Source organism: Erpetoichthys calabaricus, chromosome 12 (genome assembly GCF_900747795.2).
Source record: "Erpetoichthys calabaricus chromosome 12, fErpCal1.3, whole genome shotgun sequence".
NCBI lineage: Eukaryota > Metazoa > Chordata > Cladistia > Polypteriformes > Polypteridae > Erpetoichthys > Erpetoichthys calabaricus.
In genome coordinates this window covers 5,351,385-5,375,876 of record NC_041405.2, presented here as the reverse complement: position 1 = coordinate 5,375,876, position 24,492 = coordinate 5,351,385, and positions in this window count along the sequence as shown.

Here is a 24,492-nt window from a genome sequence, read left to right as displayed (position 1 = left end):
TGTGTGTGTGTGTGTGCAGATAACACAGCCTTTAGAGAAGAACAGTGCAAAATGTTAAGGCTGGCTATTTTAAAATGTTATGCTGCAACAAATCTGAGAAGCTTCTGACACAGCATTTTTGGATTTTTGGATTTCATTTGGCCCAATGAAGTAGAAGCTTCTTATTTTATGGCTTAAGTCAGTCACAACTCTTAGATGAACCTCAAACTCTGTATCTTTAGGAATGGTCCACAGCTTGATGAAGTCTCTTTTTGACTTCTCCTTATTACTGGTGCTTGTGATCTTCACCCTGCCTTCAAAAATAAACGTATTTTTACCAACGTCATATTTAGTGGGTGACTGCATAGCTTGTCTGACAGCTTCTAGGAGCAAATGTGGGTCCCAAAAATCTTCACAAACCACAGTCTTTGTTTTTTTTTCATATTCAAAATGATAAACACCACTGGCAGGATTACCCAAGGCTTGTACAGAAGTCACCGAAAGGCCTTCTGCATTCAGAATGTTTTTGAAAGCAGACATTGTATGTGCTCCATAAACTGAATATGTATTATCTTTTTGCTTGATGAGCTTTCCTTTGAAGAAGTGTTCCAGGATATTCGTTCCATAAAGTTGTTCCTGCAGCCAAGACATTTTATCAGTATAATCCTAGAGCTTCACACAACACATCTAGTAATTAAGTAGTCTGCTCTGTTTACAGTCTTCATGTCTTAGTTGTATTTTTAGTGACCCCCCCTATGTTTACTCCTAAAAGACCACCAGCACAGAGGCCATAGGTAACATGAGAGAAGGACACACCACCTTCCACTTAGTCTCTCAGCCTGACTTGGTCCATTTATCAGTTCTGTCTGTTGTAACTATTCTAGCAGTCTATGGCTTCTTTGTGTCTGTGACGCTACCTCTTATACAATCTTACTTCTTTCTTTCCACGTGTATACATTTAATGGAGCGAGTAGAGTGTGTTTTGTCTTTTCTTAAACCAGTCCAGCAGTTTTGTACTATTTTTACAATAATCTAAAGCCTGTCACATTAGATGAATTTTCAAGTGATTTTCAGTCATAGCCTTCTTTTATACAATCTTAGTGAGTCGCAGGCAGTCATTGCTGTGAGTCCAGTCACATAATCTGATATACTGAGTGACTCAATCAAACTAGTCTGTGACCAGTATAACATTAAACTGGATGGATTATGTCTTCAGGTGGAGGGGCAGCTCTGCATGCAGCAGAGCCGATAACAAGTGAATGCTCATCCGGAAGTACAATGCATTGAAGACAGTGATGAAGAATAAGGAAAGTGACAGATTTGGACCCATGGTTGTCAGATTTATGGCTTTCCCGTGCAATTTGGGCAATTTTTGATGGCTGTTTATGGGAGATAATTGGCTACCATGAGTGGCAGGTTTTTATACTACTTTGGAAAAAATCTGTGGTATTTTGGGCTATTTCAATAACAATAATTCAATCAAGATGGTATGAATGGGGGCGGCACGGTGGCGCAGTGGTAGCGCTGCTGCCTCGCAGTTAGGAGACCCGGGTTCGCTTCCCGGGTCCTCCCTGCGTGGAGTTTGCATGTTCTCCCTGTGTCTGCGTGGGTTTCCTCCGGGCACTCCGGTTTCCTCCCACAGTCCAAAGACATGCAGGTTAGGTGGATTGGCGATTCTAAATTGTCCCTAGTGTGTGCTTGGTGTGTGGGTGTGTTTGTGTGTGTGTCCTGCGGTGGGTTGGCACCCTGCCCGGCATTGGTTCCTGCCTTGTGCCCTGTGTTGGCTGGGATTGGCTCCAGCAGACCCCCGTGACCCTGTGTTCGGATTCAGTGGGTTGGAAAATGGATGGATGGTATGAATGGATTTGTCTCCCCCAAATCACTACTAGGGGTCCTTACTGTTGATTCCTGGAATCAGGCCCAACACAGGCAGCTATTTTTCAAAATAACTTGACTTGCTGCATACAATGGCATGTCTACTTGAGCAGCGTCCATCATTTGAACCATATTTAGTGCTCTAACAGCACATGAGAACTAATTTTTCATGGGTAAGTGGAGGTCTGGTGTTTCAAGAAGAAGTCAGTGTGAGGAGGCCCTTCAGGTGGAAGACAGGAGCTGGATGGGGGAGTTAAAGTACTACATGCGGCAGGGCAGCTGAGGAGGCACAAACTGTGTGACTGAAGAGCAGCTGACAGCGAGCTGGTGCTGTACAAAGGACTAACAGCTGTGGCGAATTCAGAGCTTTTTTTCTATTTCATTTTGTCTTGGTATGTCAAACAGGAGACATCAGACAGACGAGATTCTGTTCTGTTTGTGAGGTCCAAACACTGTTGCCAGGTTGTCTCAGAAAAGGCAGCATAACTTTCTTTTAAAAGCCCCACAAGCTGACGTGATGTCTTCCTCCATTCCCCCTCATGGTGAGTATTATTTTATTCAAATTGTATTCTAACTGGGTGTTGCTGCTTTATACAAATTACAAGTGTTTCAGGTTTATGTTTCACATACTACAGATGTTTGGTCTCGGCATCTGAGGACCTACACAAGCCCCTTAGGGGAGTCTTCTAAGACCCCAAAATGCTGCACTGTACTCCGCTTCACAGACGCTTTCTTTATGCTGAATGTCCTCATTTCTCATTTTTTTTTCTTTTTGAGATGCAGGGTCAGAGTTTTCTTTTTTTTTTAGTTCTGTTTCTCTTTATTTTATTTTCTTTCCTTATTTCAACATTGGATTGATGCAGATTTAAGATACATGCATTTACTTTTCTTTTCTTTTCTTTTCATTTCTTTCTTTATTTTGCAAAAAGAGCATGTAATGGCATAAAATAATAAGACATATGAAGGTTTTAATGCGCAAAACTCACAATACTGAACTGTCCTTTATATATAAAATAAAAATACAGATGAATAAAAGTGTGAGCTAAACTGCCAAGAATAAAGTCACCTGGGTGAACAGCCAGCTACTGAACGGAGTCTCCTTGGGCTTTGTAACTCTGGACACTCATGTTAAACACACACTGTGCAGATTTCTAAATGGATGTTATTGGTTGATTTTAAATTCCGTATGTTTACAGATATTCAATAGGATCCGTGATCACTTGCTCACCTACCAGCGACCGGAACAGTCTGGTTTTACACCTAAGAAGTCTACCATCAACTGCATCCTGGCACTGAGGGTTGGAGCACAAACGCGAATATCAGCAGATTGTCTTTGCAGCCTTTGTCGATTTTCATAAAGTGTTCGACTCAGTTGATCGAGCTGCCCTGTGGGACATCCTGAGGGTTCGTGGGATCCCCTCGAGGTTGCTGGATATCATGGCTGGCCTGTCCAATGGTACTGTGAGTGATGTGCAGAGTGCAGGCAGGACCTCTGTGTTTTTCCCAGTTGATTCTGGGGTCCGTCAGCGGTCTGTTCTGCTCCTACTCTGTTCAATGCTTGTATGGACTGGGTGTTGGGCAAGGATGTTGGGTCCAGCGGCTGTGGGGCATCTATTGGTGAAGAAAGATTCATGGATCTTGACTTTGCTGATGATGCTGTGATCTTCACAGAGTCAATGGTGGCTCTGATCGGGGCACTCGAAAGACTGAGTGAGGAGTCTGAGTGTCTGGGCTTGCGAGTGTCCTGATGTGACTCTGGTGACTCTTCCTGTGAAATCAGTGGACGGATTGGGAGTGCATGGGGGGGTCATGAGGTTGCGGAAAAGGGGTGTGTGGCGCTCCTGATATCTATGCAAAAGGACAAAGGTCCAAGTCTTTAGAGTCCTGGTGTTCCCTGTTTGCGAGACATGGACGCTATCCAGTGAGCTGAAATGAAGGCTGGACTCCTTCATGTGTCTCTCTGCAGAAAATCTTTGGGTACCGCTGGTTTGACTTTGTGTTGCTCACCGAGTCCCGAATGAGGCACGAGACCTGCATTGTGAGGGAGCGTCAGTTACGGCACTACGGCCATGTGGCACGTTTCCCCGAGGGTGATCGGCTCGTAAGATCCTCATTATTGTGGACCCAAGTGGCTGGACCAGGCCAAGGGGTCACCCACCCAGATAGAGGGTCATTTCCGGAGGGTGGGACTGGACCTCGTGTCTGCCTGGGGGGTTGCTAACTGGGATCCTGAATCGTTTTGTCATGTAGTGAATGTGGCAGCGCGCTGTACCAGTGCAGGCTCCCTAACCTGACAACCTGACTTGACTTGATATTTACTGAATTGAACTGTATAACTTTTAGATCATTCTTTTAGAATCTTAAACAAATTGTTAATTTATCAGACCAGCAGTTGTTGGGGTTGGAATGGAGAAATAGCTTGAGAAAGACAAACATTGATTGATTATTCTGGTAATCCTTGTTAATTTGAGGTGAAGTTAGGCCTTCACATTTGGGCGTGTGCTGGGGAAGAAAGGAGGACAACAGGCAGAGCAGAGCAGGACAGAGAAAAGCATGGAGACTGAGAAGGTAAAGAGCCCAAAGAAATTGACAAGGGACCTCTCCAGACTTAACACCAACCTGAAGCAACTCTGCGCCCAGACTTGAAAAGACTCCGCTTCCTTCACCTTCATTTTCTACATCCAGGTACAAGCCACTGTTGTTACAGGGTGCAGCCACAGCGATACGGTCAAAAAGCTTAAAAGACACAGGCAGCAGTCACGAGTCCCACACCAGACTTCTCTGTTCTTCTTTATTCTCATTTACCCAGAAGTATATAAATGCTTCAATCTCTGCATAGATCATCATGATGATCAATTAAACAATGGTGCCTGCCAATTTCCTTTGCAGAACAAATAGGGTAAACACTTTTACTTTGGTTCAACAATATTGTCCACTATCAAAAAGTACCTGAGTAGAAACCAAAGTCTCCAGAACTCATTAATTTTTAAAGAAAGCAGGCAATTCTGTAATACCACATTGTGTGTGGATGAGATACCAATCAAAGCAGTCTGAATATTCAAAGCAGGTGACTCTTTTGCAAGACAGGTAAATATGTATGCCCTGTAGATAGCCATCAACATTAACCTGTAGCAGAATTTTCCAGAATTTTTGCCTTTTTTCTTTAAAACACTGGTTTAAGATGTCTCCTGCCATCTTGCTCCAAAGGCTTGGCCTTTGATTCAGTGTCTATTGTGTCTCAACCAATGGTCTTAGGTAATAATCAGATTCTGGGTATGCTGGATACGCTATTGTGTAATTCTTGCTGTTAATTAAACTTATTTTATCCCATAGCTTGTTGCTGCTCTCCTTTCCAAACCTGTTGATTTTCTGTTTTTTTTTTTCTAAGAACACTGTTAAAATATTTAGTTGACCTGAGCAGATCAGCCTTACTGAGACCTTCATCTTCCTTTATTTTCAGATACTGTGTGATGGGCACAGGTGAGCTCTGCCATTTTTATGCCTCGTTATTGTTTGGATGTCAATTAAGAAAAAAGAAACAGCTAAGGGGTCCGAGTCAAGTTAATTAAAACTAAAGCAAAAGAAGTTAATAGCAGCAAAAACTACCCACTAATAAAGAAAATCATTAGAATAAAAACCTGCAGCCACTGTGGCCCACCAGGACCGGAGTCGGACACTCCTGCTATCCAGAGAAAAGACAGAAAAACTGGAAGTCTTAGGGCAGGGGCCATTGTTTTGTAAAAGAAGCAGTGAGGGTGTCAAAGCATGAGACTTTATAAGTATCATCTGAATTGATTGATGAATTTAACTATTTTAATCATTAGGAGAATTCTTGTGTTTTAATCCCTTTATTGAAATGGTGGTATATGTTTGGGTTACAAGTGAGTGAACTACTTACTCCTTGCTGGATTTTGTTGGAGTCAATAAAGACAGAATTTCTGATCACTAAAATGTTTAACAATAAGAAGTTAAAGAAAGAACAGCCAGGAAGTGAGCGCTGATATAATTAAATGATTAGAGAAAGACTTTGAACTCCTACAGTAATACAGTTTGTTTAGCTCAAAAGACTGTCTCAAAGGCTGAAGACCATAAAATACATAAAGTCTGTTTTAAGTGTTTAGTAAAACCACCTGTGGATGTTCTTTTTAAGCTTTGCATTCAGATGAATGGATTTGATGTCATTGTGTCTTCATCAGTCCACTGTGTGCCCACCATGGCTGTCGTAATTGAACGTTGGTCGCTGTGTGAATGTTAGCAGGACAAGGTTAAGATGTACAGCCTGCTATAAGGGACATTTGGAAATGACAGACAGACATTTTCTTTGGCTGTTGTGGGGAACAGCCCGGACACAGACAGGTAGACGTCATGGTTTCACCACACACATGTTTATTTACAATATTTACAACTATCGGTGAGCACAAACCAGTGCCTCAGCACCAATCACCCCTCAAGTCCTTGGCCACAATGCCTTCTCACAGTCTCTGGTCCGCCTCCACTCCTCTTCACCAAGCTTCATCCTTCTTCCACCCGACTCTTGCCCCTGACTGGAGGGAGGCGGCCCCTTTTATTCACCCTGGAAGGACTCCAGGTGCATCCTGAGGGCTCATAGCCACACACCTGTGTGGCGGAAGCTCCAACGGTGTAACCGGAAGTCCACTGGGTGTCCCCAATCATCTTCCCCCCAGCACTTCCCGGTGTGGTGGAAGTACTGAGGTCCAGGGCTCCCAAGGCATCGGGGCGCCCCCTGGCGGTGACCACGGGCCCCTACAGGGTTGAGCTTCCAAGCTCTGTACCCGTGGTCCCCACAGTAACCAGGGAGGACGCCCCCTCGTGTTCTGGAGGAGCCAAAGCCCTCCTCCGGTCCTCCTGGGCATCCCGGCCGGGCATGAACGCCCGCCGGGCACCACACTGTTTAATGACAACAACAAAGTGACAGCAGCAGCTTTTATGTCCAGAGGACAATGGGGAATTGGAAATACCACAACTGTTTCAGCTTGAATGTAATTGACTGTATTTATTAAATGGCTGAATTCTTTTAAAAAACAACTCCAAACTCATCTGTTCAGTTTGGCTTTTAGCTCTACTTGACTTTATTACCCTTCTCTCAGTTTACTTCTCTGTCAAGATGCTCATGTAACCTGTATGTGTGTGCGAGACCATCAATTATGTTGTCTGTTAGGCTTTTTCTCTGAATTCACTGTTGTAATCTTCTTTATTTATTTATCTGGTTTGTACAATGCTATATACTGTATACCCTGCCATTCTGTCTTATATTCTGTAAGTGCCTTGAGCATGGGAAAGGCGCTATATAAATAAAATGTATTATTATGACTGTACAGAAGTGGACATCGACTCCTTCCCTGTGACTTTCAAATGTCCAAGTAAAGTTTTATGAGACACAAACATGAACCACAATTCAAGTGACTGTTTAAAAAAGCTGGTTGTATTGTTTTTGCATTTTAGTCTTGTACATTTCATTTAGATAATCGAACATTAATATAGCAGATTTCAATAAGTTAATATAACAAGTTGCTTTAGAAAAAAATACAAGGTGATTAATTTCATTACAATAAAAAATAAACAAGCTAAATAGGTTGTATTCAAAATAATGCATTTCTGCAGTACAGTAAATAATCATCAGAATAGAGAATTACACAGAGAAAGAATACATGAAAAAGACCCAAAGTAACCGTGATGCTGGGGAAGTCCATCGGCCAGATATTACATTGAAATAAAAATGATATATGAATGTAATCTCAAAGTAAAGTGAAGCACATTGTAATAGCTCACCTTAAGTTATGAAAGCGTTAACTAGTGAAGGTTTATGGCAGTAGTTTTATATATTATATATATTTTATATATCGGAATGTCTGACACCTTATATTCCAAATCGCAACCTCAGATCCTCAACTGAGTGTCTCCTTAGAATTCCAAGAGCAAAACTTAAAAGAAGTGGTGAGGCGGGTGACCTTCTGCTGTTATGCACCTAAAATCTGGAATAGCCTGCCAGTAGGAATTCGCCAGGCTAATACAGTGGAGCACTTTAAAAAACTACTGAAAACACATTACTTTAACATGGCCTTCTCATAACTTCACTGTAATTTAATCCTGATACTCTGTATATCCAATTCATTATAATAACTATTCATTCAAAATTTGTACTAACCCCTACTCTCTGTTCTGTTTCCTTTTCCGGTGTCCTATTGGTGGTGGCTTGTGCCACCACCATCTACCCAAAGCACCATGATGTTCCAACAATGATGGATGGATTAAAAGCCAGAAGTCTGTATAACCATCAGCATCAAGTGACTCCGTGAGAACCCTAACTACAAAGAGGACTATTTCATTTATGTTAGGTAGAATGCCCAAAGGGGACTGGGTGGTCTCGTGGCCTGGAACCCCTACAGATTTTATTTTTTTCTCCAGCCTTCTGGAGTTTTTTTTTTGTTTTTTCTGTCCACCCTGGCTATCGGACCTTACTCCTTTTTATGTTAACTAAGGTTGTCTTATTTTAATTTCTTATTTGTCTTTTATTCTTCTTTTCTTCATTATGTAAAGCACTTTGAGCTACTTTTTGTATGAAAATGTGCTATAAAAATAAATGTTGTTGTTGTTGTAGTTTTTATTTTTATGAACGTATGGGAAACCACCACTATTTATCAGCCCAAGTTTAGAAATGTGAGGAGTGATAGCTGGTAATTATGTTTTGGTCCAAAAATAATGATGGCAGGTCAAGGACGGAAAATCATTATGTGTGTTTGGCATAAGAAAATATTAGTTACACGTGTGTGCCTTAGAAATGAGAGATTGTAATGAAGTGCTGCAAGGGATTGGTCTTACAGCACATTAAATCCTGCCTCCCACCCACTTCCACCAACATCAGCTTGCTTACACATCAGACAGGTCCACAGAAGATACCATTGCTACCGCTGTACATACTGCGCTGAATTGGCTGTTAACATTGGCTTAGATGTTTGGTGTCTGCTCTTCTCTTTAGTTGGCAATAGCATGAACAGCACTTTGTACAATCACATTGCTTTGGTTTCAAGCTGTACTAACTTGCTGAAAACACAGGCAGTAAATCAGTGCGTGTTTCAGGACTAAAGGACATGTCTGACAGGCTAAAATAAAATAAAATAAACTTTTTAATCTTGAACAGAAAAACCTGCACTGGGGCCAAATGGCAGCTCTCAGCTATTGTCAAAGGCATCGACAAAATCAGTCTGTTCAAACTCTGACAATTTAACAGAGAATGACATCCTTGGGGACACCTGGTGGAGACTAAAGGGAAGTGCAATTAAGGGGAAACCCAGGAGGTCCTACTTGGGAACATGGAACAGACATGAAGAGGATGTTAAAAAGTAGGAGAATGAGACAACTGAGATATTAGAAAAGAAGTTTGATGGATTGAAAAGTCTCCTCCTGCTTGTAAAATATCTTCTTAAATAAAATGAAGACAAATGGAAACCTTATTCTAAAAGGGTTATATGAAGATAGCACAGGCCACGTTAGACCAGCAAAGTCAAAAAGGCTGATGTGAATTATTCAAAGGTTACTTCACAGTTAACTTCAGTTGGATCACCTCTTGTATTATCTTTGCTTATATCAATGAAGTAGAATGATTTTATGTTATATTGTTTGTCAGTTGAAACTTTTAGATAAACTTTATAGGTTTCATTTGGAGGAATGGTCCACAGCTTGATTGGCACTTTCCTGTTGTTACTGTGGCTTACAATTTCAAGAGAGCCTATAAAAACGTTTTGTTCATCAAATGAATACTTTTCAGCTGATTGCATTGCTTGTCTGACAGCTTCTTTGAGCAAATTCTCGTCCCACAAACAGTCATCAGTCACAGTCTTTAGTGCAAGACGTTGATGATTTCTTGAAGGATATTTAATAAGATGAATACCACAGGCAGCACTGCCTAATGATTCAAAAGAAGTCACAGGAATATTGTTACGTTCCACTTTTTCTTTTAAGGAAGACATTATATGTGCTCCAATAATCTTTCCCTTATAATACTCTCCATAAAGCACATGGTCCAAACAATATTTTCCTTGAAGTGTAATGTTCTGAAAAATAAGTGTTCAGTACAGTATTAGAGTTTTTCACACAACATGTTAAATTCTGTCTACTTTCTCTACACAATTTGTAATACTTCAACTCCATTTTTAGTGATATTATTTGTTCACTAGCTCTCTCACAAGACCAGGCAGCACAGAGACCACACGTAACAACACGACAGAAGGACATCTTGATCCCCTAGGACTGTTGTGCCCTCCTGTACTCTACAGTGGAGTCCGTTCTGCACATCACACTGCTTCAGATCTTCATTTCAGTCAGTTGGACCCCCTGATGCTGTTGTAGCTACATTATACATGTGGAGTGAAATATCTGTGGACAGGATGTGAGTCCATCACAGAGTACACTCACACTCGCTAAGGGTTAGACATCAAGAGAAGGTGCAAACTCCACTGACTCAGCAACCAAACATCAGCAGGGATAACCACGGAGTTATTTGTTCAACCTAATCTTTACAAACATAAAAATAGTAAATACTGCAAACTTTATAAAATGGCCAAGTTCATTTTACAATGCTGCCTTCTCACTGCTAGCTTACCAAACAACAGGCAGGAGTCTTCCATTGTGCACATTGACACAATTTTTGCAACAAATATAAATATTTCTTAGACATAAACTGTTCATGACTAAGCCATGTGTAAACATTTCTATAGCCTTAGCCAATTCATATTTGTAAAATCTAATTTTATCATAAAGGACTGAAAAGGCAGCACAGTGGATCCAGAATTCTTTTGTTCAAATCCTGTGACGTGGACTTTGAATGTTCTTCATGTTTGTAAAGGTTACACTCCAGTTTTTCTTCCACATCCTCAAAGCTGAGTGTGTATATTTGACTAAGTGTTGGTTTTAAACTGCACCTTCTGTGTGTGTGTGTGTTTGGGGGGGGCCCTGTGGCATGTCACTGATGGTTGAATCCTACCTTGCAGAAGAGCTCAGGCCTACCATAATTCTGAATTGGGTTAAGTTTGCTTGAGAATATAATTGCCAAAGAAACAGCAAACACCACAAAAGCTTCTAGTGTACACATGTCGTTATTGTATTCATTTAGCTATGGAATAAATTAATGTGTAAAAAAAAATATAATAAAGCTTGCTATGTATGGCATAGACACCAATTAAGAGTATAATGTCAATAAACGTAAATATAACATGTAGTTTGACATCACTATTTTTTTCTGAAGCATTGACAATTATGTTCATTTTATATTGATGAAGCACCCTTGCAATTAGACAGGTTAAATGAATTTTACATGTTTATACAGTAGCTGTGAAACATTTAAAATAAAATACAAATCACTGAGAATTTCACACAAATACTTGTATAAAATAACAGTTTCTACAAACAAGATTTCTTTTTCTTTGATGTTTTTGCTATGTTTCAAAATTTAAAATCTCCTAATAATGTTAATCAAAGTAATTTATCCATCCATCCATTTTCCAAACCCGTTTTATCCTTAACAGGGTCCTTTGGGTACAGGGGGCTACAGCCTATCCCAGCAGGTATCAGGTACAAGGCAGGAACAATTCCTGGACAGGGTGCCAGTCCATCATATGGTAATCACACACACACACACACGGGCTGATGTAGCATTGCCAATCCACCAAACTCACAAGCCTTTGGACTGTGGGAGGAAGTCAGAGCACCGGGAGGAAATCCACATAAACACAGGGAGAACATGCAAACTCCACACATGGAGGACCTGAGACACAAACCCTGGTTACCTTATTGTGAGGTGGCAGTGCCACTGTGCTGCCCCCAAAGCAATATAATCTAAATTAAGATGATTTAATTTTAACAGATGGATTTATTGTAGATTTCATTAAAGGATTACAATATCTGCAAAGATGCTATCAAGCAAAACAAGTGAAATCATTGAATTGGTCTGACAAATACATGAATTAGGTTTTTTTTTTGTTCATTGAAGAAAACTTATTTCTAGGATTTGGAAGTTAAATACGATTTTTATCTTATTTTGTTGCAAATACAAACTTTCAATATTTCTTTTATGGTAGTCTGCTAGAACTATAAAAAATACTATTTGCTTTCTTATATTTCCATATTCACTACGGATGTAAATGTAAAACAACACCCCTTCTTTAATGAAACTGGAAAACAGAGTTCAGCAGGCTGAAACAGACACATGAAGGCATTTGAAAAGCCTCCATAATCATTGGATTTGTATTGCATTATTTGTTTGTTCTAGACATGAATACAACATTTAAATAAAGACAACTCTTTTGTTCAATAATATTCGTGCATACGTTTTCTTTCACAAAGAACATTTCAAGTGTACAGTACTCACCTCTGGTGTTCCTGTCATTTTTTTCCCTTATGATTTGTTGCTTAGTTGTCAGGGCCTTTATAGTGTGTGTGTGGGAGGAGCAAGTGTGTGTGTGTGTGTGTGTGTGTGTGTGTGTGTGTGTGTGTGTGTGTGCATGTGTACAGACCTTATTCACACCCTGCTTGATACTGATGCATATTCAGTTACTGAGCAGCAGTGAGCAGTGAGCACCAGAGGTGAGATGTCTTTTACATTTTTATTCTATGTCTGTTTAAAGTTTTATGTTGATATATTTGTGTTTACTTGATAGATTTTGTTTGTCACCATTTAAGACAGTAGAACTGATTTTTCAGACACTTGTGTTTTATATGCCATATGACCAGCTGTCTTATTGCACACCCTTCTGTTACTCAGTTGACAATATGATGTGAAGGTGTGCCATTTACCATCACTTTTAGTTAAATAATTAACAGTTAACATTTTATATTTTAATGTAATTCTGCTTTTTGTTATTTAGTGGCAGTAGATAGTTTGCCTTGGCATTCTGAAGATTACAACAAATGGCCAGTAAGTCTGCAAAGAAGGATAAAGAAGATGTAATGGACTATCTTAAACGCACTTTTATTTGGGAAAATGGTAAAGTCAATTTTCGAGAAGGTTTTGAGAAAGTCCCTTATTCCATTGCCTGTTTCTTTTCCTATTTTGATGAAGACACAGCTAGAGATGTCATAGATAAAATGGAAAAGAATAAAAACATTTTATATGGCTATGAAGCAGGCTTTCACTGTAAAGAGAAGGAAATCGAGTTTTTTGCAGAGGATGGCTTGTTTGAAACTTCTTTTCCAAAAGCAGAATTTGTCGAAATGCTGAGAGGATTTCAGGAAAAACTGGAACAAAACAAAGGTAATGTGACTTCTCTTACAACACCAAGATCAATGAGGTGTCACTGTCACACATGTAGTGATGTATGTTTTTAAAAACAGCCAAATTAAAATCAGAAACAATGGCTTATAAATTGTATATAGCATTTATAATCAAGAGCTCATAAAGCTGTTTATCTAAAGTTTGCTGGGTCAGTTGGGAAAGATTGTAGCGTGGACAGACATTTATTAATATAAAGCAATAATAAGGAGCAACCTGCTTATGGCAAAAACAAAATGTTTAAAGAACACAACTTAAATTAATGTAAGAGGAAAGAAATTATGTAAGCATCACTCTGTAAGCATACAGTGAACAAAATGTCCTCTGTATGTATGGGACAATAAAAACAACATGTCAACTTTATTTTCTGCACGTTATAATGAGCCATTATTTTTCTGAAATTCTAATTTTGCGGCAAAGCTGCAGACCTGTTCTCCATAACGGGCTGAAGCGGCCAATAATGTTACCTTAAGACTTCAACAGAGATTTTAACTCCCCATCAGGTACATGTTTCAGAAATGTGAAGTAAAATGAATTACAGACCCTCCACAAACAAACTCTTAACAATAGCACATCAGTCGCTGTCATTTTTAAATGCCCTGAGTTGGACTTTGTTGTCTGTTAAAGTTATTGAGTCACTGCAAACATCTATGGGCTCCGACTTTAACTACACGACATTGGCAGTGCTGTTAAAAAACAAGGATCTGATGTAGTCTACTCATACCTGTAATTCTGTCATCACTGTGATTTGTGTATATAGCTCACTGTCACTAAAATATTAAATAAATAAAATATGATAGCTGGCTCTTTGATGAAGTAAATGAAACATTTTAAATGCCCCAAATTTCAAATTAGTTAACCAGATCCATGAACACACCTGAATTTTACACAATGCATACATTTTCAAACTTGCTATTTCTGTATTCACATTCTCAATCAGTTTTGAATGTTTATGTATTTTTTTTTTGTTTTTGTATGATTGTTCACAAATGTTTCTATTATTGTAATTAATTAAATGAATCCTGTTATGAACTAGGTTGAATTAATTCCTTTGCATCTTGTAGCCACCAAAGTATAAGGCGAGATCAAGCACGGGTAAAACGCGTGCTGAAAGAAATCTCTCCCCAGAGTGAATGCATATGGATTGCTAATTTGGTAAGATTACTGGACAGCCAACCCAGTAATTTCAATTGTATTAGAAACATTGAATTAGATTAATGAGAAATTAAATATTTGCTATGTGTGAGCAAGCGGAATTTGTACGTGAATGTGCCGAGAGATGCACTGGTTCCACACCCAGACTTGCTTCCTACCTTCTACATAATGTTGCCGGAGTAGAAAAGAAAAGAAAGGAAAATGATATCCTCAGTATTCTTGAAGTGCCAAGCACACAGTGCAGAGCAATTCACTTTCAGACATTAACAAAAGTAGAACATCTTGAGAACAGGCTTCCACTGGGATCTCTCATTAGGACACATCATGTCAATCTTCACTCGTATGCAGATGACACCCAGTTATACCTTTCTTTTAGAGCAAATGAAGTTTCTCTGATGTTGTCTTTAATTAGTTGTGTTACTGAATTAAAGGAGTGGATGAATGAGAACTACTTGTCTTTAAACACAGATAAAACAGAAATGTTAATTGTTGGAGGGAATGACGCTGATCACAACAATATTTTGTCATCATTTAACTCAGTTGGAATCCCAATTAATTTTACTGAATCAGCCCACAATCTCAGAGTTCTCTTTGACTCTAACATGTCACTTAAAATGCATATTACAAAGTTGTCCAAATCAGGTTTCTTCCATCTTGAAAATGTTAGGAAATTAAGGCGCTTTTTAAATAAACAGGATTCTGAGAAGTTAATTCATGCATTTATCTCTAGTAGGATTGACTACTGCAATGCAGTGTTCACTGGATGTTCAAACTGTTTTTTAATACAGCCTCCAGTTAATCCAAAATGCGGCTGCAAGAATTATTACAAGAACAAGAAAATACGAACACATAACTCCAGTTCTTGAATCCATACATTGGCTCCCGGTTAAGTTTAGGGCAGATTTCAAAATCCTCCTTTTAACATATAAAGCAATTCCTGTGATTTCATGAAAACAGCAGACCATCAGTGCTCAGTCCATACTGACCTGCACAATTACAAGTAGGCGCCATGGGGAATGCCACCAAATCAACAAACATGCACATATGAGTGCCAGGACAAGTTGTGCTCTCCTCTTCCTGCCACTTCTCCATGTGCACTTTGGTGGCTGTAGCTCCACTGCACACCTGCCAACCTGAGGGGTAACTTGTTGTGATGCTTTCTCCTACCCTGACCAAATGTGATTTTGATTTAACCTCCTTAGCGTTGCATTTTATTTCAGTAAAACATAAAAGTGTTGCATTTTTTTTGGCATGAAAAATTACATTTTTATTAAATCTCAGAAATATAATAATGATACACATAATAAAAGTAATGACGAATAAAAGTAATAATATGAAATGAACAATAATAATAATCAATCAAATGTCTACCAGTAAGATGCTCTGGATTGATCTGCGATGTGATGGGTCGACTGCGTCATTTTAGCGGTACTGTGGACGGTGGATGACCACTAATGATTTGTTCTACAAGCTGGCATGTAAAGTTTGCGTGAGATGCGGTTTCGCTAGCTTTTTGTTTGTGTAAGACTGTGGTTCTCAAACTGTGGGGAGGGCCTCCCTAGGGGGGCGCGAAGTAACAAAAAGGTGGGCGCGAAGATGTGAAAAAAAGAAAACAAGAATTGAAAATATGAAAAATCCATCTATTGAAACCAAAACAAATTAACTTAAACTACATTCTGATAGTAGAAAAATAAATATAGAGTTAGATAAATGTCGATAAAAGTTAAGTAGGTATAATAAAATATGCACCTATGATATATCATTAATTAAAAAAGAACAAATTGGTATTAGTGGGCTCCTTCAAAAAAACGTTAGGGGGCCGCGATTAAAACTGTTATGAAAACTCGAGTCTCAAATACTTTGAGGTTGAGAAATGCTGGTCTAAGACGAATGCATTCCAAATGCTCTGTTCCCCCTGATGACGAAATATCTTCTTGTAGAATTTCTTTTGTTGCCTCCGCATCACGGACTTGCGGTGAGGTTCATAGCTGGTGACTCCTTCAGAGTGAGATTCACAAATCTATGAACCCCAAAGAGTCGCTTATTAACTATTCAGTTGTCAGCCAGCCTGCACATGGACTACTGGTTATGTTTCATATCTCATCTCATTCTTCACACACACATAGACAGGTAAGGCGCATATTTGGATAAGAAAGAACGGAGAGAGAGCGGACAGAGCGCATTTGCTGCCCACCCTCCACGTCATCTAAATTTGCCGTTGCAATTCCACAATTCATACTCCTTGAATACAAATGAAAGTATAGAGTGGTGTACAAAAAGAAAAACAGATGTCAATTTTGACCTTAATTGAAATATTTAGTTGCTTTAAAAAGCTTTTCATTCTGATGCTTTAATCAACTTTAATACAGACTGTTCAACAAAAGGACAACAAGAAAAACAAAAGAACATTTTATTTAAGGTCAAAATTTAGTTTTTATATATTGGATTATTTTTTTCTTAGTCGTATCCCATTTTATATAAAATTATAAACCGTTTATGGTCTTACTTTGATTTGTAAATGAACTCTATTCGCCTATGCTTCTCCAGGAAAATCTCCGTCACTTTCTTGTAAAAGTCCTCCTTATTTTCCTTCAGTTTTAAAAATCTTAAATCTTCCCTTTTGGCAGTCAGCCGGAACAAAAAATAAACGGACCGGTGCAGTTCAAGACTAAATATGTCAGACACATTCATTAAAGATATTCACCAGACTGTGGAAAGTCACGATGTATAATAAACGTGTCTGCACACCTTATATTGGCGACATACAGAGAGACAGCAGGCCCGGTCTTAGGTATTATGGGGCCCTAGGCGAAAGGGGGGTCCAGGGGCCCCCTGAAGGGGGCGGAGCCCCCCTGGAAGCTCTGCGAAATGCGTGAAAATTAGACCAAGGAGACGTTTTCTTGTAACATTACGAGGTCATCACACTGTGTCCCTTTTTCGCCGGAGTAGTTAGCTGCTACAATTTAGCCAGTTTGAACTGTTAAACATGCAAGGGGAGGGGCGGGCCGGGGGCCTGGCCGCTGTCGATCCAGGGCCCCCCGGACGCCGGGGCCCTAGGCGGTCGCCTACTTCGCCTATGCCTAAGGCCGGGCCTGGAGACAGCGACAGGTACGCACTAATGAAAGGCATCAACCCCATCAGTGAGTGAGGAGAGCGCAGTCCGAGGTGAGGTGAGACTCGTCGCTGCCGCATCTCGCGTTTCTCTCCTGTATTTGAACAGGAAATGCGTAAACTCAGCGATTTTGACTATACAAATTTTCATAATTATTGGAATCATACAGAAAACAATTTATAGCCCAGACCAGTGGACACTTTTATTTTATGTTATTATTGTTTTTTTTACTTTTCATAATGCCTCCCCAAACCGCACGTCCCTGCTCTGCATAACGGAATAGAAAGTCAATTCTTGATCTGCACGATCTACGCCGCCCATTGTGTTAGACTTCGTAACCTGCTTGTTGCCTTTTGCCTGTACAGTGACTGTACAGTAGCTGCATTATGTATGGTGCTAAGACGACAAACACTTTTCTTGTCCTTCCATTTTAGCACAAGCACTTTACCCTTTTGCCAAGCTACTAGCGCACCTCGCTGTAATTTAGCTCTGCCAAAGTCTTCAGTATTGACATGACGGTTAGGATGCACTGTTCCATATGCACAAAGCCGGCCTTAGGGCAAAGCGAACAAAGTGACCGCTTCAGGCCCACAGCTGGAGGGGGCCCACAGCGCTCAAGGTTTTTTTTTTTTTCCTGTGATGCGTGACGCTGCTGCGGAGGGCACAATGGAGCAACAGACTCCTTCACTCCAACCTACAATACTAATTTTTTTATATATATAATTCACGGGCAACATATTCCATCACCTAATTACTCCACGTGGACATCTCCACTCGGCACTCCAATCTTCATTACGCTTCACTCAGGTCCACGCGCCTGTTGCCGCCTCCACGGCAGTAAGTTATTTTATATGGAAATTTGAATATCTCGAAAGTATGAAAACAAGCTTTAAAACCGAATAAAAATGTAAAAACAAAATAATGTGGATCTCATCTTCATAAAATAAAAAAAATATATAAAAAATATAAAAAGCAAAAAAAAAAGTGCTTGGCCTAGCTATTTACCTCCACGTGCTGCCTGGTGGAAACAGCAAAAGCTGGCTAAAATGTAGCTTTATCTGTTAATGTATCGTCACTAAAGACATTTATACGGGCCTGCTCCGACCTCCATCACTCATACCCTTCACTCAGGGCCTTGTACGACAGTCTGCGCTGACAGCCTGCAAATTTGGCTCCTGTCAGTGTGTTACGGTTACAGTTGTCAGTGTCAAACAGAAATCGTCAAAAAGTGATGGTTCTAGATGCCGGGAAAACGCATTTCTGCAACTCAGAATGCAGGAAATCGCTTGGTGGCCGGAGCTCTGCCCTGGACCCCCTAGCTGGGCCCCTTATGGGGCCCACGGTATCAGTTTGCTTCGGGCCCGAAATTGTCTGGGGCCGGCTCTGATATGCGTCAGTCTTTCTTTGCAGCAAGATGTCAAGTAGCTCTGGCGAAGTATAAAAAAATGTCAATTTTTACACCGTGACCTTAATCCAGCAGAGAATCTATCAAAGTTGCCACTAATGACATAGCAACGGCGTACTGGTCGTATTTCGGATCAAACATTGTCCCTTTCCCTGTGAACAGAACCGAATTCCAAATGTATCCCGTTTTAGATTCACAAAGCTCCTAAAGCGTTATACCAAATCTTGCTCTTTTTGACATGATGTAGTGTATCCATCACTGTTGGCCCTTATAAGCTATGAGACTTTCATCGATGCTGATATCACGGTCTAGAATGTAAATGCTCCAAAATTTTGCTACCCACGGCCTGGTATATCTCCCAAATTTTCTTCAGTTTGGGTGCTGGATGGGTATTCTCATCAAAGTCTTCACTGTTGGTAAAGTGCAGATATTTCATAATTTGTGAACATCTGCACTCAGACATAATTTCTCCAAAGAATGGCAGCACTGACAGCACTTTTACCACCCGAGTGATTCTTGGTTTTAATGCTTACACAAGATATATCTGTACAGCTGACTGAGTGACACTCAGGACTAACACTTAGCAGGGTCTTCACAGCCCGAGTAACGCTTGGGTCTAACGCTAAGGAGGTTACATTGTTGGGGTTACTTGTGTGTGCACAAGAGTCGAGAACCAATGAGGTGGAGGTATACTGCATGGTTCCCAAACTTTTCTGTGCTCCCCACTCCAACAAAATGTTTGATTTCTGTCTACAGCCCCTACAAAAGTAATATCACATTTGAAGATGGAAAAGTCTTATTTTTTAATTTTTGAACTTGAAATTCTGCCAGATAGTGTACTGCGAGGGAAGAAATTGAGCTGAAAAAAGATAAGTTTATAAGTCAGTACCTAAAATTTAATGCATTTCTTAGCTTTAGCCTGCTTGCTTCTGCCACTCCACTGGAAGATGGCTGACTTTAATATAAATTTAGGCATTTCTGAGTCTACAATTATAATCTAATACAATTTGCCACCTTCGTTATGGGTTGGCCTACTTTTGCCCCTGTTAGCAAACATACACATACATACACAAAGATTCTAAACAAATAAGTGCCGTATGAATGATGCATGCATGTCCCATCACTCCCTAGCACTTTAACCACTTAAATGCCGTATGAATGACGCATGCAATATTCCACCACTCTCTAGCACTTTAATTAGGGACTCACTACCACCAGCACTAACAAACATGCGGGTGTCCTTGTGACGTGAAGTCTCTACACTGTTGGTTATATTCCATTCAGCAACCAAACAATGTTTACTTCCACCGCATTTGTACACTGGATGCCCTAAAATTCACATACATACATAAACACATTCATCAAAACAGCATTTGCAAACAGGGTGCAAAACATGGTTACCCCAAAATCCTGCCGACTACGCCAATTGTTTTGTCTGACAAGGTGCAAAACAATGGTTACCGCAAAATCCTGCCGACTATGCCAAATGTTTTGTCTTGGTAGAGTAATATATATTGCTCTACTTTCCCCTATTGTATTATTAATATGTAGCCTTAGAATGCCTAATCTCACAGACTTACCGCTGTTTATAAGGTACTAGCAAAATACCCGCACTTCGCAGCGGAGAAGTAGTGTGTTAAAGAGGTTATGAAAAAGAAAAGGAAACATTTTAAAAATAACGTAACATGATTGTCAATGTAGTTGTGTTCTCATTGTTATGAGTGTTGCTGTCATATATATATATATATATATATATATATACATATATATATATATACACACACACACACACACACACACACACATAAATGTATATATACATATACATATATACATATATATACATATCTACATATACACATATCTATATATACACATATCTATACTAATAAAAGGCAAAGCCCTCACTGACTCATTCACTTACTCACTGACTGACTGACTGACTGACTGACTCATCACTAATTCTCCAACTTCCCGTGTAGGTGGAAGGCTGAAATTTGGCAGGCTCATTCCTTACAGCTTACTTTCAAAAGTTAGGCAGGTTTCATTTCGAAATTCTACGCGTAACGGTAATAACTGGAACCTCTTTTTTGTCCGTATACTGTAATGGAGAGCAGCTCCATGGACGTGGGAAGCGGAGTTGCGTATCTCGTCATCACGCCTCCCTCGTAATAACGTGAACTGACTGTGAACGCAGTTAAATGCAGCTACTGCAGAAACAAACAACGGTGTAAACTGTAAGTTTAAATTAAGTTTATAGAAACGCTCCCAATGCCGTTTGCAATACCATATTCGCGAGATACAAGTTTAATGAGAAGACACGAGGTATAAACGAGACTTTGTATCATATGGCGTTCGATTATTAAACAGAGGAGAAGCTGTCTACAGGCTGCTTCACAAAAAAAACAGCGGAGCGCCTTATATGAGCAGGCAGTCAGCTAAAGAAGGGAATCAATAAATAACCATAATCGTAATAAACAAACAAAAAAATTTAAAAGCAGTACTTCGCGGCTGCGATGCGTGGGGAGTTTGCTATATATATCTGCTTATCACAACTGAAAGAGGGCACGTGGCGGATGTTAGCTAACTTGCTGACCAACCACAAGCGTTACCTGCCAGGTAACCATCCATACAATCAGATTGTGATTCGGACAACGAATGCCATGAATGTAATTACCCTGATCTACATACTGTCAAATAAACGAACCACACGCCGAAGCGCGACATTAGGGACTTCGCCTCTGGCGCTGACGTTCGAGGTTCCATTCCCGAGAGGGGATGCAGTGAGTGTGTACGCCTGATGAGCCCAGAATTAGGGCAAAACACGTGTTGCATACTCTTTGCATTATTTGACAGTAAACTATTTCAACCATTCTATGATCTGCTTCTCGCAAGTGAAAGACGGCACGATCTACAAACAAGGCGAAAGTCTTGCAACATTCAAAGATGATAGTTTGGGATGAGTGCACCATGGCACATAAAACAGCTTATGAAGCCTTGAACCGAACAATGCAAGATCTCAGAGATCGTACCAAAATAATAGGAGGTAATGTCGTTTTACTCGCTGTAGATTTTCGTGAAACATTACCAGTTATTCCACGAGGGACACCAGCAGATGAACTCAACGCGTGTTTAAAATCCATGCTTCTCCCACGCTCAGTTATATGTCGCGTGTTCTCGGATAGGTATACCAAAAAATGTATATATTTATGCATGTAATGGCCAAACAAAAAATGTGGTATGCCCGAGAGCACTGCAGTAGTACTCAATGTATCTTTACTTCTTAAATGTTAATGTTTTACTGTTTAATAATTTATACGCTTCTTATATGTTGTTCAAATTCTTTTATCAAAATACCAGTAACAGCGCACTGCATGATAACGTGGAGTGAATACACTTGACATGAGCATTCATGTTATTTATCCTCTTTCTCTGTACATTTACCATTCGTTTGCTCAGAGGTTGATGCGCTTGCTGCTTACTGAGCAGCTCTTCACCCTAGCATCCCGCTGCTTCTCTTCATTCGTCGGCATCTTTTCCCATTAAAACTGATTAAGTTAGTTTTTGTGTTGCGATAACTTAGTATGTTTTCTTTAATTTTTCAGTTAAGCTGGCACTTAAGTCTTCAATCTGCCTCAAGAATGATTAGCGAAGGTGGTAGGGAATGAAAACGGCACCCGTACGCATCCGCCACGGCCGCACTGGTGCGCGTAGCTGTGAGCTGATTCTACAATAAAATAAAATAAAGATAAAAACAGTAAGAAAATCATCACCCCGAAAGCGAATAGTACACATGACGTAGTATATGTGTACCAAATTTCAAGTCAATAGGTGAAACGATTTGCGAGCTACAGGTGATTTAAAATCCTGGACAGACAAACGAATAGCCACGATAGCGTATTATACAAGAAGATTTTACTGTTTAATAATTTATATTTATATGCAATGTGCTTCTTATATATTACTTCATATTCTCATATGATAATGATGTTAATGTTATTTATATTGATTTCTATGTTATTGTAAGTGCTCTTTATTTGTGGAAAAATAAATTTGGCAATTAACAAACTTATTTTATACATACTACATTTTATTTTTTTCTCTTGCACTCAGTGAGCGAAGCCACTGGGTAATCAGCTATATATATATATGTAGATATGTATATATATGTGTATCTATACATATTAATAAAAGGCAAAGCCCTCACTGACTCACTGACTGACTGACTGACTGACTGACTGACTGACTCACTCATCACTAATTCTCGAACTTCCCGTGTAGGTGGAAGGCTGAAATTTGGCAGGCTCATTCCTTACTGCTTACTTACAAAAGTTAGGCAGGTTTCATTTCGAAATTCTACGCGTAATGGTCATAACTGGAACATATTTTTTGTCCATATACTCTAATGGAGGAGGCGGAGTCACGTATCGCGTCATCACGCCTCCTACGTAATCACGTGAACTAAAAACAAGGAAGAGATTTACAGCACAAACGCGGGAACGAAGGTAAATGACGTTAATTTTTGACTGTCTTTTAATACTGTGTAAGCATACATATTAACACGTGCAATTAAACGTGTGCATTTACGGGGTGATTTCTCAGGCTTAAAAGCTCGCCTTTTACTCAAAAGGTAAATGCAAAACTATTTTCAATCATTCTATGATCTGCTTCTCACAACTGAAGGCACCGTGGCTGATGGTAAATGACGTTAATTTTTGATTGTCTTTGAATACTGTGTAAGCATACATATTAACACGCGCAATTAAACGTGTGCATTTACGGGGTGATTTCTCAGGCTTAAAAGCTCGCCTTTTATCAAACGCGGGAACAAAGGTAAATCACGTTCTTCACTGTCTTTTAATACTGTGTAACCATACATATTAACACATGTGCAATTAAACGTGTGCATTTACGGGGTGATTTCTCAGGCTTAAAAGCTCGCCTTTTACTAAAAAGGTAAATGCAAAACTATTTTCAATCATTCTATGATCTGCTTCTCACAACTGAAGGCACCGTGGCTGATGTTACGTCACTTGCTGTCCAACCATAAGCATTTCCTGGTAGGTAACCGGACACTCTCTTCACTCCCTTTCGGGAATCGAACCTCTGAGGTTTTCTTTTGTTCTTAATTAAAATTTAAAAGCAATACTTCACCGCTGCTTAGCCCCTCTAGCGCTGACGTCCCAGGTTGGATTACCGTAAGCAAGTGCAGTGAGTGTGTAATTACATTCACGGCATTCGTAGTCTGATTCACAATCTGATTGTATGGGTGGTTAGCTACCAGGTAACGCTTATACTTGGCCACCAAGTCAGGTCGAAGTGATCACTTGAGGGAAGGCAGCTTCACAAAAAAACAGATCCTTAACAAACTGTTATTAGTATATTTTCCCTCAATTTAAAAACGTTTTATTTTCTTCTTAATAAAAATTTAAAAGCGGTACTTCCCCGGTGCGAAGCGCGTGGATTTCACCGACTGACACATACAGACATATTCATGAGTGCAGGTACTTCGGAAAGAAAGCACCGTGTAAACCTAAAGTTTAAATTAAGTTCATAGACCTACAAAAGGTTTCCATTCATTTGAGGCAAGATTGCTTTTCTTCTGTACAACTATACGTTGCATTCTCAAAAGAGTGTGTTTGCACGGCTTCGGATATAGATACTGTATATATATATATATAT